This window comes from Phoca vitulina, unplaced genomic scaffold, assembly GCF_004348235.1.
Source record: "Phoca vitulina isolate PV1807 unplaced genomic scaffold, GSC_HSeal_1.0 scaffold13, whole genome shotgun sequence".
In the NCBI taxonomy this organism is placed as follows: domain Eukaryota; kingdom Metazoa; phylum Chordata; class Mammalia; order Carnivora; family Phocidae; genus Phoca; species Phoca vitulina.
The window spans coordinates 41,918,275-41,933,372 of record NW_022589716.1 but is presented as its reverse complement, the minus strand read 5'-3'; positions in this window follow the sequence as shown (position 1 = coordinate 41,933,372).

The following is a 15,098-nucleotide window of genomic DNA, read 5'->3' as shown; positions in this document are numbered from 1 at the left end:
AAGATTGCTTCTACTTCTACAGTTGTATGACTATTTTGCTTTTGAACAATTTTAACTGTAAAAACAAAACAAGAGGGGCACCCGGGTGGCTCAGTCATTAAGCATCTGTATTCGGCTCAGGTCGTGGTCCTTGGGTTCAGGGATCGAGCCCCGCATCCGGCTCCCTGCTCGGCGGGAAGCCTGCTTCTCCCTCTCCCACTCCCCCTGCTTGTGTTCCCTCTCTCGCCGTGTCTCTCTCTGTCAAATAAATAAATAAAATCTTAAAAAAAAAAAAGAAAAGAAAAGAAAACAAGAAAAATCCACCTATTTTTTTTAATCTTCATAATTCATCACCCACTGGAGCAAATCTCTATCCTTCATGCTGTGCCTCAGCCTTAGCTTCCCCTTTCCACCCGGCAAAATGGGAATTGTTTCTGTGTGGTTAGTTCTCCTTATACATTGCTTACCACAGCACCATGCAGGCTCAACGGCTTAATAAGTAGTTTTCAATGTGATGATGACAACAATTATAAAATGTGGTGCAAATGTAGACATTCCAATCCCGATGTTTTAAAAATCTTTATAGAACCCTCTTTGCTATTTCTGTTTTACTCTTCCTGTCAAAGACCAAGAATAAAATACTGGTTTTGGCAGAAATAAATTGATTAAATTCCTTTACGGTCTACCCCTAGCCAAAGTGTTAGCTAATTAAGTTTGAGGGGATCTTAGAAGAAGCATCTTTATTTCCTGGCCCCTGATCACCAGGCTTTATCTAATCCATTCAAAAAATATTGGAATTCAAGTAGATAAAAAAAAAGTTGAAATACAGGCTCAATAAGATTTTAGCTCTTGGGAAGACTGGTATTTCTTTCTTGTTAATGTGTATTTAAAGGGGAAAAAAAAAACTTTTTAGGAGATGAAAGGAGGTAACCTGTTTATAAATAAGACATATGGAGGTTTATGGTCTCTAGGATTTGCCATAACATGTTCCCTAGAAAAGGAATTCCATACTGTTGAAAAGGGTGCAGGCCTGCCTTTAGTCTAAAATGAAAGTTGAGTAGCCAAAGGTAACTGCCCAGTAGCAAATATGAGTCACCATTCCAAACGATAAGCAAAAGACAAAAATAAAATATCCAAGAGTAGGAAAAAAAAAAAAAAAAAGCAGAATTACTGGAAGCTTTATTGGATTACCCAGGAGTGTTAGCTTAACCCCTGTTCTTACAGAATTGGATTTGCCTTTTGAAGCTGTTCTACCTATCAAGCACCATAATAGCTAGCATGGCTGTGTAGCTTCATTGGTTTATTGGCAATTACATTTTTTTTTGCTTCTTTGAAGGCCGTTTGTGTTAGAGAGATGGTTCATTGGTGTGGTTCTTCCTTAGAAAACAAATGTTCATTTTGAGCTTTCTCCTGCTTTACACTGGTGCTAGGAACACAGGATGGCTTTAAATATGCTGTAGGAGAGAGTCTTCCTTTATTTGGCGTGACACTCCAAGGAAAGAGAAATATAAGGAAAAATGGAAGGCAAGATCTCTTAAGCCAAGTGCAACGAAAAACAGTGAGCATTATCTGATCTTTCATTCCTACAACTCAAGGTGAGTGAGAACAGAAAATCCATTTATTAGTACAAAGACTGACATTCAGATATTTGGGTGTCTCACTAGAGAATAAAAGATGAGCTATCGTTAAAAAGACATACAGGAAGCTGCACATCTTTATATTATTGCGTTTAGAATGCCTAGCAAGTCTCCTCATCAACCATAAGGCCAGCTATGATTTGGGCCCAGGGCTTGAATGTCTTTTTGTAATTTAGAAGGATATATGTGCCACGTTTTGAAATGCTTTTAAGTGAAGAATTTATTTTGTAGGGGGCTCACCTCTACAATCCATGTGTACCCAGTCCTATCAGAAACACATAATTAAAAAAAAATCACTTTGGCCAAGTTAGCCCCCAGTAGGATAAGGAGCTGATAATTCCATATTACTTGTACTCTCCATTTCTTTACCGCTTTCCTTAGCAATTTTTGACCATAGATCACAGCTCACTAGCTTCTCCAATAAACATAAAGGAAAATTTAAAAGATGGAACTCAAACAAGAATTTGCATCCTATGCAAAACAACAGGTTTGGGGGGGAAATTCTATGAGGAAGAGACTGAAACTTTACCAGAATATAAGAATTGTTTCACTCATTGAATATATATAACAATTATGAGAATATATAAGTATATTCTCATATACTCTCATATATAAGAATATAACAATTATGTTTCACTCTTGAAGTGTCCCAATGAGAATTTTTCAGAATTGACCACCTGAATAAACAGCAATTTTTAGCTAGGCAAGTCATTAACTATATACTTTACTCAAAAGTAGGACTTTGTCATGTTATCTCTCTATGAAGCCAAGCACCAAAACATTGCAAGCATTTCCCTCTAAGGTGACACTCCCCAGAGACAGGGCAGCTGTCTCAGGAGTGGGAAAGCAAGAAAGAGGGGAGATTCAGAACTCGATTTCCTTTGGACATGTACCTCAAAGGCCTTGCTACTCTAAAATCATGTTCCCAGAGGCCTGTCTCAGATGGCTAAAATGTCACCACTAAAGAGCTGGCCATTTGTATTGTTACCTACTATAATGCAAATATTCCCTGAGAGATCAACACATATAAATAAACTGCTATCTCCCCATGCTGCCACAGTGTGATTTCTGTAGTCTGATTCTATTTTTAGCATGACAGTTGCTGGAGAGCAAATGTGGATAGTGTGTGGGAGTGACAGTGACACTAGTGGGGAGTCGGATGGCATAGCGATGGAGGGAAGGAGAACCACGTGCAAGAACACGTGCAGAAACCACAGAGATAAAGTTGTGCAAAGCAAGGGCACTGACCCAAACATCTCTGGGTTGAGCACAGTGAGTGCCTCCTGTCTGCCTGGGAGCTGCATCAGGGCGCTGGGCAGCCAGAGCCAAGGGAAGAAGGAAAGAAAGAGGCTCCTGAGATAGATCTTATCTTCACGGGTTGGTTTAGTTCTGACGCTTGGCCACCTACAGAGTAGAAGCGATGAGAAGGATTTTGGCTTTGGGTACAGGTCAACCCTGGGGAGGAGAGGATTGCAGAATGGGAGGAGGATTTTGGCTTACCATGGTGTGTGCTCTGTGTGTGTGTGGAAATTGGGATCAGAAATTTGACAGCAGAGCAGGGAGTTCTGACATGAACAGCAGAGTGGCTTTGATAAGCAGAAGGACAGGTACAGTAAATGCATCTAAGAATGAGAACAGAAGGCTGGATTTGGGAGTGGAGGTGCAGATGGTGGGGAGCTCCATGACTGGGAGAAACTATGCTGATCCTTGCTTTCCTTGGCATTGTGCCTTCTTTGTCTTTTTCTCTTTTACTCTTTTATGTTTGTCTCTTCTTTCCTTTTTGTTTGTTTTAATTGGGGTAGAAAAACACAAACATAAAATGTACCCTTTAAACCATTGCTAAGTGCACAGTTCAGTAGTGGTAAGTATATTCACACTGATGGGCAACAAACCTCCAGAATGTTTCCATCTTGCACAACGGAAACAGTGCCCATTAAATTATAATTCTTCATTCCCTCCCCCTGTCTTCTCAGCCCCCAGCAATCACCATTCTACTTTCTGTTTCTATGGATCTAAGTACCTCACAGGAGTAGAATCTTACTGTATGTATCCTTCCGTGACTGGCTTCTTTCACTCAACATAAGGTCCATGTTGTAGCCTGTGTGGGAATCTCACTCCTTTTCCAGGCTGATAAAGCTCCTCTGTGGTACAGACCACACTTGGTCTATCCATCCATCCATCCATCCGAGGACACGGGGGATGCTTCCACCTCTTTGCTATTGTGCCTGCTCTCCATTTCTAGCAGCCCCCTTCCTTCTTCTTAGTTGTACACGTCAGGAAGCTGAAGTATATTTTAAATCATTTCTTCACTAAATAAGTCCATCAGGAGAAAGGGGGGAAGCATATGGAAAACAGGTTAACAGCTTGGTATCCAGTTAATAGTTAACTGCAGGATCTTGGACAGTTAATATGGCTGGGTCTCTGTTGGTACATCTGTAAAATGAGGGTCTAGATGGGTGTCCCTCTAAGGTCTATGATTTCTTGTTCTTGCTCCTTATGTTTAAAGCAAGAGGGCTAAACGCTTATCTCAAATCAAGTAGACTATTCCCCACTTGTGTCAGACTGTTTTGGATCTTCTTCCCTTTGAGCAAATGATTCTTTGAGAGAAAAATTCTCTACTTCCAAGCTCCTTTTATGAGTCTGTTCATATTTTCAACTGGCACTGCCTGTGATATGTAATGAGTTTCATAGCTTCCTTCAGATAAACCCTAAGATTATCTCTCTTAAACCTTAGCCTCAATTAAATGTTTTTAATACACAAATATTCATTGAACACTTACATCTGTCCAGAATTATGTTAGTCACCATGGGGAATTAAAAGAGAGAGAGAGTGCGGTATAAAACAATGGTATGGTTCTAAAAAAGATCCAAACCTAATCGACTATGTCCTAGGTTTGGGGGATTATTGATTTTTAAAATTTCCTTTCAACTTATCCTAACTTATATTTGGATTTTATCATCACTACTAGTTCTAAAATTGATTAATCCTGTGATATTTCTCTGGTTTTCTTTCCCCATTCAGAACATTATGTTTTTTTGTCTGGGTGACACTAACAACGTATCCAGTCATTCACAAGTTAAAACCCTTGCAAATATGGCATGGTACAGAGACTTCTGCATTTCACCCATGAAGGCATGTCATGAAGAAGAATTAGAAACAAAAATTTTACATTACTCAAAAAGTGTGTTGAGTATACAGTACGCAAGCTGTCTTAAAGGACTAATATTCCTACTCTGGAAAGATGAAGGCTTATGAGTGACACCATCACAGTCTAACAAATATTGATAGACTTGAATGAAAGGACACTGGAATTAGGGAGAACCCAACTAAACTCAAAAAATAAACTCTGGACCAATTAAATAAGCCAAACTTGACACTTAAATGTGCTGCTCTGCACTGAACTCATCAAGTCCCCAGGAGAGGCGCAGCCTGTAAGTACAGTTTTAATAGAGTTTGATAAATGAATACAACAGGTTTAAAGTAGAAATTATGCAGATAAAAGGGCCCCCTTGCACATGGTTTGGTAGCTGCTTTTACATGTGGCTATTTCAACTGTATGTAGTCCCTTTGGAGATGGAGGAGCTCATATTAAAATTGCTGTTATGGGCTGAATTGTGTGTCATCTTCTGTGTCCGCCCCACCCAAATTCATATGTTGAAGTCCTAACTTCCAGTACTTCAGACTGTGACTGTATTTGGAGATAGAGCCTTTATTGTTTTGATTAAGTTGCAATGAGGTCATTAGGGTGGGCCCTAATGTTATATCACTGGTGTACTTACAAGAAGAGAACATTTGGACACATACATGTATGGAAGGAAGATGGCATGAAGACATAGGGAGAAGGCTGCCATCTACAACCAAGGATCAAGGCCTGGGACACATTCTTCCCTCATTACCTTCAGAAGGAAACAATCTGGCCCAAACCTTGGGTTAGCACTTCCAGCCTCCAGAAGTGAGAGACAATAAATTTCTGTTGTTTAGGGGCACCTGGGTGGCTCAGTCGATTAAGCATCTGTCTTTGGCTCAGGTCATGGTCTCAGAGTTCTGGGATCAAGCCCGCATGAGACCTTCCACTCAGCGGGGAGCCTGCTTCTCCCTCTCCCTCTGCTGCACCTCCCCCCACTCGTACTCACTCTCTCTCTCAAATAAATAAATAATATCTCAAAAAAAATTCTGTTGTTCAAGCTACCCAGTCCATGGTATTATTATGGCAACCCTAGTGAATCAATATGGTTGTAACACACTTTTATATTATTTATTTAGCAAACACTTATACAGAGCTTACTATGTGCCAAACACACTTCAAAGCATTTTACAAATTTTATTTTATTTCATTTTTTAAAAGATTTTATTTTTTTTCACTGTTCTAAACACATTTTATTATTTTTTTTATTAACATATAATGTATTGAGGAAGAGGAAAAGATGGCGGAGGAGTAGGGGACCTATTCTAACAGGTCCCCTGAATTGAGCTGAGTATCTACCAGACCACTCTGAACACCCATGAAATCAGCCTGAGATGTAAGAAGATATACCTGGATCTCTACAAACAGAATATTGCAGGAGGTTGGTTTCGAGGTATGAAGTGGGGAGCCTTGATTCCGCGGGCAGATATCAGAAGATAAATGGAAGGGGGAGGGAGCCATGGGGATCCTGCACTGCTGATTTGTGAAAGCCTCTGGTGCTGGGGATGGGGCACAGACTCGCAGACCGGTAGCGGCGGGAAAAGGACTTTAGGGCAGTCCCCTGGCCAGAAACCCTGAGCAGCAGGGCCACGCATATGAACTGGGGGCAGCTGGCGGTTTTAGAAGCACAAAGGGCAGAGACGTGCCCCCGGGCCCAGACCTGGAGCTCTGCTGAGGGGCGCACAACCCAGGACGCTACAGTTTATAGCAGCACAGACAGAAACAGAGATAGTGTGGCCTGGAGAGCTCACTGAAGAATGGACTGCGATCTCTCTGCTCCGAGGCAGAGGGTTGGAAATGATCTCTTCTGCTCTCACTCTCAGAAGAGATGTGGAAAGCTGCCAGGGAAAGCTGCCAGAGAACAAAAGCCCCCAAAAACCGGTTTTTACTGAGCCCATCCCCCTCCCGCCAGAGGGGGCAGGGCAACTCTGACCAAACAGGCTTGCCTGAGTAACAGCGAGGCAGGCCCCTCCCCCATAAGACAAGCTGGGAGAGTAAGAGGCCAACAACCCTACAGTCCCTAGAAAACAGGTGTATCTTGCTTGGGTTGTGGTCAATAATTTGGACTCTGTACATTCTCTCAACCACCCCTCAATAGAATGACTAGGAGGAGGAACGCCCAAAATAGGAAAGACTCAGAGACTGTGACTTCTGCCACAGATTTACAAATGAATACAGATATAACCAAGATGTCGGAAATGGACTTCAGGGTAGCAGTTATGAAGACAATAGCTAGAATGGAGAAATCGATTAATGGCAACATAGAGTCTCTAAGGGCAGAAATGAAAGCTGAACTGGCAGAACTTAAAAATGCTATCAGTGAGATCCAATTTAATCTAGATAATCTAACAGCTAGAGTAAGAGAGGCAGAAGAACGAATTAGTGATCTAGAAGACCAATTGATAGAAAAGAAGGAAAAAGAGGAGGCCAGGGAGAAACAACTCAATATCCATGAAAATAGAATAAGAGAAATAAGTGACACCATGAAACGTCCCAATGTCAGAATTATTGGGATCTCTGAGGAGGTGGAGAGAGAGAGAGAGAGAGGACTAGAAGATGTATTTGAGCAAATCGTAGCTGAGAACTTCCCTAATCTGGGGAATGAAACAAACATTCGTGCCCTAGAGGCAGAGAGGACCCCTCCAAATATCAAGGAACACAGGCCAATGCCCCGGCATGTAATAGTAAAATTCGCAAATCTTAGAACCAAGGAAACCATCTTAAGGGCAGTTAGGGGGGAAGAGCTTCCTTACGTAAAGAGGGAGGAACATCAGAATAACGTCAGACCTATCCACAGAGACCTGGCAAGCCAGAAAGGCCTGGCAAGACATATTCCGGGTACTAAACGAGAAGAACATGCAGCCAAGACTACTTTATCTGGCAAGGCTGTCATTTAGAATAGATGGAGAGATGCAGAGCTTCCAAGACCGGCAGAAGCTGAAAGAATATGTGACCGCTCAGTCGGCCCTGCAAGAAATATTAAGGGGGGTTCTATAAAAGGAGAAAGACCCCAAGAGTGATATACAACAGAAATTTACAGAGAGAATCTATAAAAGCAAGGTCTTCACAGGCAACATGATGACAATAAATTCATGTCTTTCAATAATCACTCTCAACATGAACGGCCTAAATGCTACCATAAAACAGCACAGGGTTGCAGATTGGATAAAAAGACAGGACCCATCCATATGCTGTCTACAAGGGACTCATTTTGAACCTAAAGATACATCAGGACTGAAAGTGAAGGGATGGAGATCCATCTTCCATGCCAGCGGACCTCAAAAGAAAGCTGGGGTAGCAATTCTTATATCAGACAAATTAGATTTTAAACTAAAGAGTGTAGTTAGAGACACAGAAGGACACTATATCATTCTTAAAAGGTCTATCCAACAAGAATATCTAACAATTGTAAATATCTATGCCCCCAACATGGGAGCAACCATCTACATAAGTCAACTGTTAACCAAAATAAAGAGTCATATTGATGTTAATTGTAGGAGACCTCAATACTCCACTCTCAGCAATAGACAGATCATCTAAGTAGAAAATCAACAAAAAAACAAGAGCTTTGAATGACACGCTGGACCAGATAGACCTCATAGATATATACAGAACGTTCCACCCTAAAACAACAGAATACTCATTCTTCTCGAGCACACATGGAACTTTCTCCAGAATAGACCACATACTGGGTCACAAATCAGGCCTCAACCGATACCAAAAGATTGAGATGATTCCCTGCATATTCTCAGACCATAATGCTTTAAAACTGGAACTCAATCACAAGAAAAAATTTGGCAGAAATTCAAACACTTGGAAGCTAAAGACCACTCTGCTCAAGAATGTTTGGGTCACAAAAGGGTACGTGCACCCCGATGTTTATAGCAGCAATGTCCACAATAGCCAAACTGTGGAAAGAGCCAAGATGTCCATCAACAGATGAATGGATAAAGAAGATGTGGTATATACATACAATGGAATATTATGCAGCCATCAAAAGGAATGAGATCTTGCCATTTGCAACAACGTGGATGGAACTGGAGGGTATTATGCTGAGCGAAATAAGTCAAACAGAGAAAGACATGTATCATATGACCTCACTGATATGAGGAATTCTTAATCTCAGGAAACAAACTGAGGGTTGCTGGAGTGGGGGGTGGGGTGGGAGGGATGGGGTGACTGGGTGATGGACACTGGGGAGGGTATGTGTTCTGGTAAGCGCTGTGAATTGTGCAAGACTGTTGAATCTCAGATCTGTACCTCTGAAACAAATAATGCAATATATGTTAAGAAAGAAAAAAAGAAGAAGAAGAATGTAGCAGGAGGGGAAGAATGAAGGGGGGGAAATCGGAGGGGGAGAAGAACCATGAGAGACGATGGACTCTGAAAAACAAACTGAGGGTTCTAGAGGGGAGAGGGGTGGGAGGATGGGTTAGCCTGGTGATGGGTATTGAGGAGGGCATGTTCTGCATGGAGCACTAGGTGTTATGCACAAACAATGAATCATGGAACACTATATCTAAAACTAATGATGTAATGTATGGGGATTAACATAACAATAAAAAATTAAAAAAAAAAAAAAGAATGTTTGGGTCAACCAGGAAATCAAAGAAGAACTTAAACAATTCATGGAAACCAATGAGAACGAAAACACATCGGTCCAAAACCTATGGGATACTGCAAAGGCGGTCCTAAGGGGGAAATACATAGCCATCCAAGCCTCACTCAAAAAAATAGAAAAATCCCGAATTCACCAACTAACTCTACACCTTAAAGAACTAGAGAAAAAGCAACAAACGATGCCTAAGCCATGCATTAGAAGAGAAATAAGATTAGAGCAGAGATCGATGAATTAGAAACCAGAAACACAGTAGATCAGATCAACGAAACTAGAAGCTGGTTCTTTGAAAGAATTAATAAGATCGATAAACCACTGTCCAGACTTATCCAAAAGAAAAGAGAAAGGACCCAAATTAATAAAATTAAGAATGAAAGGGGAGAGAGCATGACTAACACCAAGGAAATAGAAACAATTATTAGAAATTATTATCAACAACTATATGCCAATAAATTGAGCAATCTGGAAGAAATGGAGGCTTTCCTGGAAACCTATAAACTCCCAAGCCTGACACAGGAAGAAATTGACAACCTGAATAGGCCAATAACCAGTAACAAGATTGAAGCAGTGATCAAAAACCTCCCGAAAAACAAGAGTCCAGGGCCTGATGGATTCCCTGGGGGAATTCTACCAAACATTCGAAGAAGAAATAATACCTATCCTCCTGAAGCTGCTTCAAAAAATAGAAACAGAAGGAAAGCTTCCAGACTCATTCTATGAGGCCAGCATTACCTTAATCCCCAAACCAGGCAAAGACCCCATCAAAAAGGAGAATTTCAGACCGATATCCCTGATGAATATGGATTCCAAAATCCTCAACAAAATCCTAGCTAATAGGATCCAACAATACATTAAAAGGATCATCCACCACGACCAAGTGGGATTTATCCCCGGGATGCAAGGGTGGTTCAGCATTTGCAAATCAATCAATGTGATAGAACACATTAATAAGAGGAAAGAGAAGAACCATATGGTCCTCTCAATGGATGCAGAAAAAACATTTGACAAAATACAGCATCCTTTCCTGATTAAAACTCTTCAGAGTAGAGGGATAGAGGGAACATTCCTCAAGTTCATAAAATCCATCTATGAAAAACCCACAGCGAATATCATCCTCAATGGGGAAAAGCTGAGAGCCTTTCCCTTAAGATCAGGAACACGTCAAGGATGCCCACTCTCGCCACTATTGTTCAACATAGTACTAGAAGTCCTAGCAACAGCAATCAGACAACAAAAAGAAATAAAAGTATTCAAATTGGCAAAGAAGAAGTCAAACTCTCTCTCTTCGCAGATGACACGATACTTTATGTGGAAAACCCAAAAGCCTCCACCCCCAAATTACTAGAACTCATACAGCAATTCAGTAATGTGGCAGGATACAAAATCAATGCACAGAAATCAGTTGCTTTCTTATACACTAACAATGCAACTGCAGAAAGAGAAATTAGAGAAACGATGCCATTTACAATCGCACCAAAAACCATAAGATACCTCAGAATAAACCTAACCAAAGAGGTAAAGGATCTATACTCTAGGAACTACAGAACAATCATGAAAGAAATTGAAGAAGACACAAAAAGATGGAAAAACATTCCATGCTCATGGATCAGAAGAAACATTGTTAAAATGTCTATGCTGCCCAAAGCAATCTATACCTTCAATGCCATCCCGATCAAAATTCCAATGACATTTTTCAAAGTGCTGGAACAAACAATCCTAAAATTTGTATGGAATCAGAAAAGACCCCAAATCGCCAAGGAAATGTTGAAAAAGAAAAACAAAGCTGGGGACATCACATTGCCCGATTTCAAGCTATATTACAAAGCAGAGATCACCAAGACAGCATGGTACTGGCACAAAAACAGACATATAGACCAATGGAACAGAATAGAGAGCCCAGATATAGACCCTCAACTCTATGGTCAAATAATCTTTAACAAAGCAGGTAAAAACATGCAAAGGAAAAAAGACAGTCTCTTCAGTAAATGGTGCTGGGAAAATTGGACAGCCACATGCAGAAGAATGAAACTCGACCATTCTCTAACACATACACAAAGATAAACTCAAAATGGATGAAAGACCGCAATGTGAGACAGGAATCCATCAAAATCCTAGAGGAGAACATAGGCAGTAACCTCTTTGACATCAGCCACAGCAACTTCTTTCAAGATACATCTCCAAAGGCTAGTGAAACAAAAGCAAAAATGAACTTTTGGGACTTCATCAAAATAAAAAGCTTCTGCACAGCAAAGGAAACAGTCAACAAAACAAAGAGGCAATCCACAGAATGGGAGGAGATATTTGCAAATGACACTACAGACAAAGGGCTGGTATCCAAGATCTATAAAGAACTTCTCAAACTCAACACCCAAAAAACAAATAATCAGGTCAAAAAATGGGCAGAAGACATGAATAGACACTTCTCCAAAGAAGACATACAAATGGCTAACAGACACATGAAAAAATGTTCATCATCATTAGCCATCAGGGAAATTCAAATCAAAACCACACTGAGATACAACCTTACACCATTTAGAATGGCAAAAATTGACAAGGCAAGAAACAAATGTTGGAGAAGTTGTGGAGAAAGGGGAACCTTCTTACACTGTTGGTGCGAATGCAAGTTGGTACAGCCACTTTGGAAAACAGTGTGGAGGTTCCTCAAAAAATTAAAAATAGAGCTACCCTATGACCCAGCAATTGCACTCCTGGGTATTTACCCCAAAGACACAGATGTAGTGAAAAGAAGGGCCATATGCATCCCAGTGTTCATAGCAGCAATGTCTGCAATAGCCAAACTGTGGAAAGAACTGAGATGCTCTTCAAGAGATGAATGGATAAAGAAGATGTGATCCATATATACAATGGAATATTACTCAGCCATCAGAAAGGATGAATACCCAACTTTTACATCAACATGGATGGGATTGGAGGAGATCATGCTAAGTGAAATAAGTCAAGCAGAGAAAGTCAATTATCATATGGTTTCACTTATTTGTGGAAAATAAGGAATAGCATGGAGGACATTAGGAGAAGGAAGGGGAAAATGAAGGGGGGGAAATCGGAGGGGGAGACAAACCATGAGAGACTATGGACTCTGAGAAACAAACTGAGGGTTCTAGAGGGGAGGGGGTGGGGGGATGGGTTAGCCTGGTGATGGGTATTAAAGAGGGCACGTATTGAGTGGAGCACTGGGTATTATATGCAAACAATGAATCATGGAACACTACATCAAAAACTAGTGATGTAATGTATGGTGACTAACATAACATAATAAAATAAAATTAAATAACAACAACAACAACAAACATATAATGTATTATTTGTTTTAGGGGTACAGTTCTGTGATTCATCAGTCTTACACAATTCACAGCACTCACCATGGCACATACCCTCCCCAATGTCCATCACTCAGCCACCCCCTCCCTCCCACACCCTCCACTCCAGCAACCCTCAGTTTGTTTCCTGAGATTAAGAATCTTTTATGGTTTGTCTCCTTCTCTGGTTTTGTCTTGTTTCATTTTTCCCTCCCTTCCCCTATGATCCTCTGTCTTGTTTCCCAAATTCCTCATATCAGTGAGATCATATGATACTTGTCTTTCTCTGATTGGCTTATTTCGCTCAGCATAATACCCTCTAGTTCCATCCACGTCGTTGCAAATGGCAAGATTTAAGTTTTTGATGGCTGCATAATATTCCATTGTATATATATACCACAACTTCTTTGTCCATTCATCTGTTGCTGGACATCTAGGCTCTTTCCATAGTTTGGCTATTGTGGACATTGCTGCTATAAACATTAGGGTGCACGTGCTGCTTCGGATCACTACGTTTGTATCTTTGGGGTAAATACACAGTAGTGCAATTGCTGGGTCGTAGGGTAGCTCTACTTTCAATTAAAAGATTTTATTTTTAAGTAATTTCTACAACACCCAATGTGGGGCTCGAACTCACAACCCTGAGATCAAGCGTCTCATACTCTACTGACTGAGCTAGCCAGGCACCAGCCCTTTACAAATTTTAATTTAATTATCATAAAAACCCTCTGAAGTAGGAACTACTATTGTCCCCATTTTACAGATTGGGTAACTGAAGCACAAAAACATTAAGTAACTTGTCTAACTTGGTAAGTAAAGGAGCCAGTATCTAAACATGGGCAGTCTGATTCGAGTCCATGTGCTGAAACCCCTCTCTACAAGGTCTGTCGTCCTTTGTCTCCTAGGGGATTTAACCAGGGATTCTAAGATACAGGTTAAAACTTGTCTCCACAGAAGTGTGTGTGTGTGTGTGTGTGTTTAAATCTAATACCACGCCATCCCTCACTGCCAAGTAGATAGAAATCACATTTCATAATGTTTTTCTAGATTTTTAAACCTCACATCAAGGAAAACAACCCAGAATTCTTAAACAAAATATCTGCTGGTCCTTCATGAGAAGCAGACTACTGGACTCTCCAGGCTTTGGATGAACAATTCTTATTTCTTACCTAGCAACATTCCACGGAGGTATGAGAGGGGTGATGTTGTCTTCTCTGTCAGCCAGCACACAGCCACTTCTAGTTATACAGAACTTGAAGAATTGCATGAAAGGTAGGGCTCTGCAGTCATACAGGACAGCTTGCAAGCAAAGAGCTTTTCCATCTGCATCCTTAGCTATCGATGGAGCATCAACCAATGTGTGTGCAGATGCGTGACTTCAATGTCTGAAAACTCTTTCTACAAAATCAACCAGAGAAGCCAAATTTAATGAATAAACATTTTAGAACATGAGCAACTAGGAGGAAAAAAATCACTGCAAGGAAAGAGGGAAAGTTTTCTCCCTGGCCAGAAAACACAAGGGTGCTGAAGGTTGGTGTTGTGGTGGTATTTTCCATGAAAAGCATCGGAAGCTGGACTGCAGCTCAGTGGGGTGAGTTAGTTATTAAATGGAAGGAAAGTACACATGTCCAACCTGCTGAGCGTGCACCATGTTGCACACCTCCCCACACCCTGCCCTTGAGAGTTTCAGGTTGAAAGACTTTGTTTGCAGTTTTTCAGTGCTCAGAGTCCTGAGTGGAGGAGCCAGAAACACAACTCTTTACTCTTTCCCAGTCAGCTGACTCACTTGGAGGTTTTGTGGAGGTGACCGTGAGAGGCAAAGGTGGTGCCAGCAAAAGGATGGACTTTAATGGATCAAACACACTCAGTGATGGGGGAAAAGAAAGAAAGAGTGATGGAGGGGTTTCATGTTCCACATACATTCCGTAGCTTTTTCACTCCCCTCAAGAGTTGATGCTGGACCCCAAGTTATACAAGAACAGTTTGATAGAAGGTTAGCAACAGATCCTTTTCCAATCATGACAGAGGAAACAAAACCAAAATCTGCTCATCAACAAGGGAGCAGTGACCTGTGACTTCCTCTAAACCATTCCTTCTCACATGCAGTCCAAAGCTCGGCTTCTTTAAAATGATCTGTGTGGTTTTCTATCTTGTTCTAATAGGAAGCATTGGCACTGCCCCCTCCCCAAGTTATCTCTGATATTTCCAAACAGGCCCCAGTCCCAAAATTTCCACTGCAGAGAAATCCGAAGCAAGCTTGTTGGCAAGTCTCTCCTGTTGTTCTGGGAGCCAGCTCTGCCCCAGGTGTTCTAATGTTGACATGCGCTGCAGGGAGCCGACTTACAACATCTGAGAACAAAAG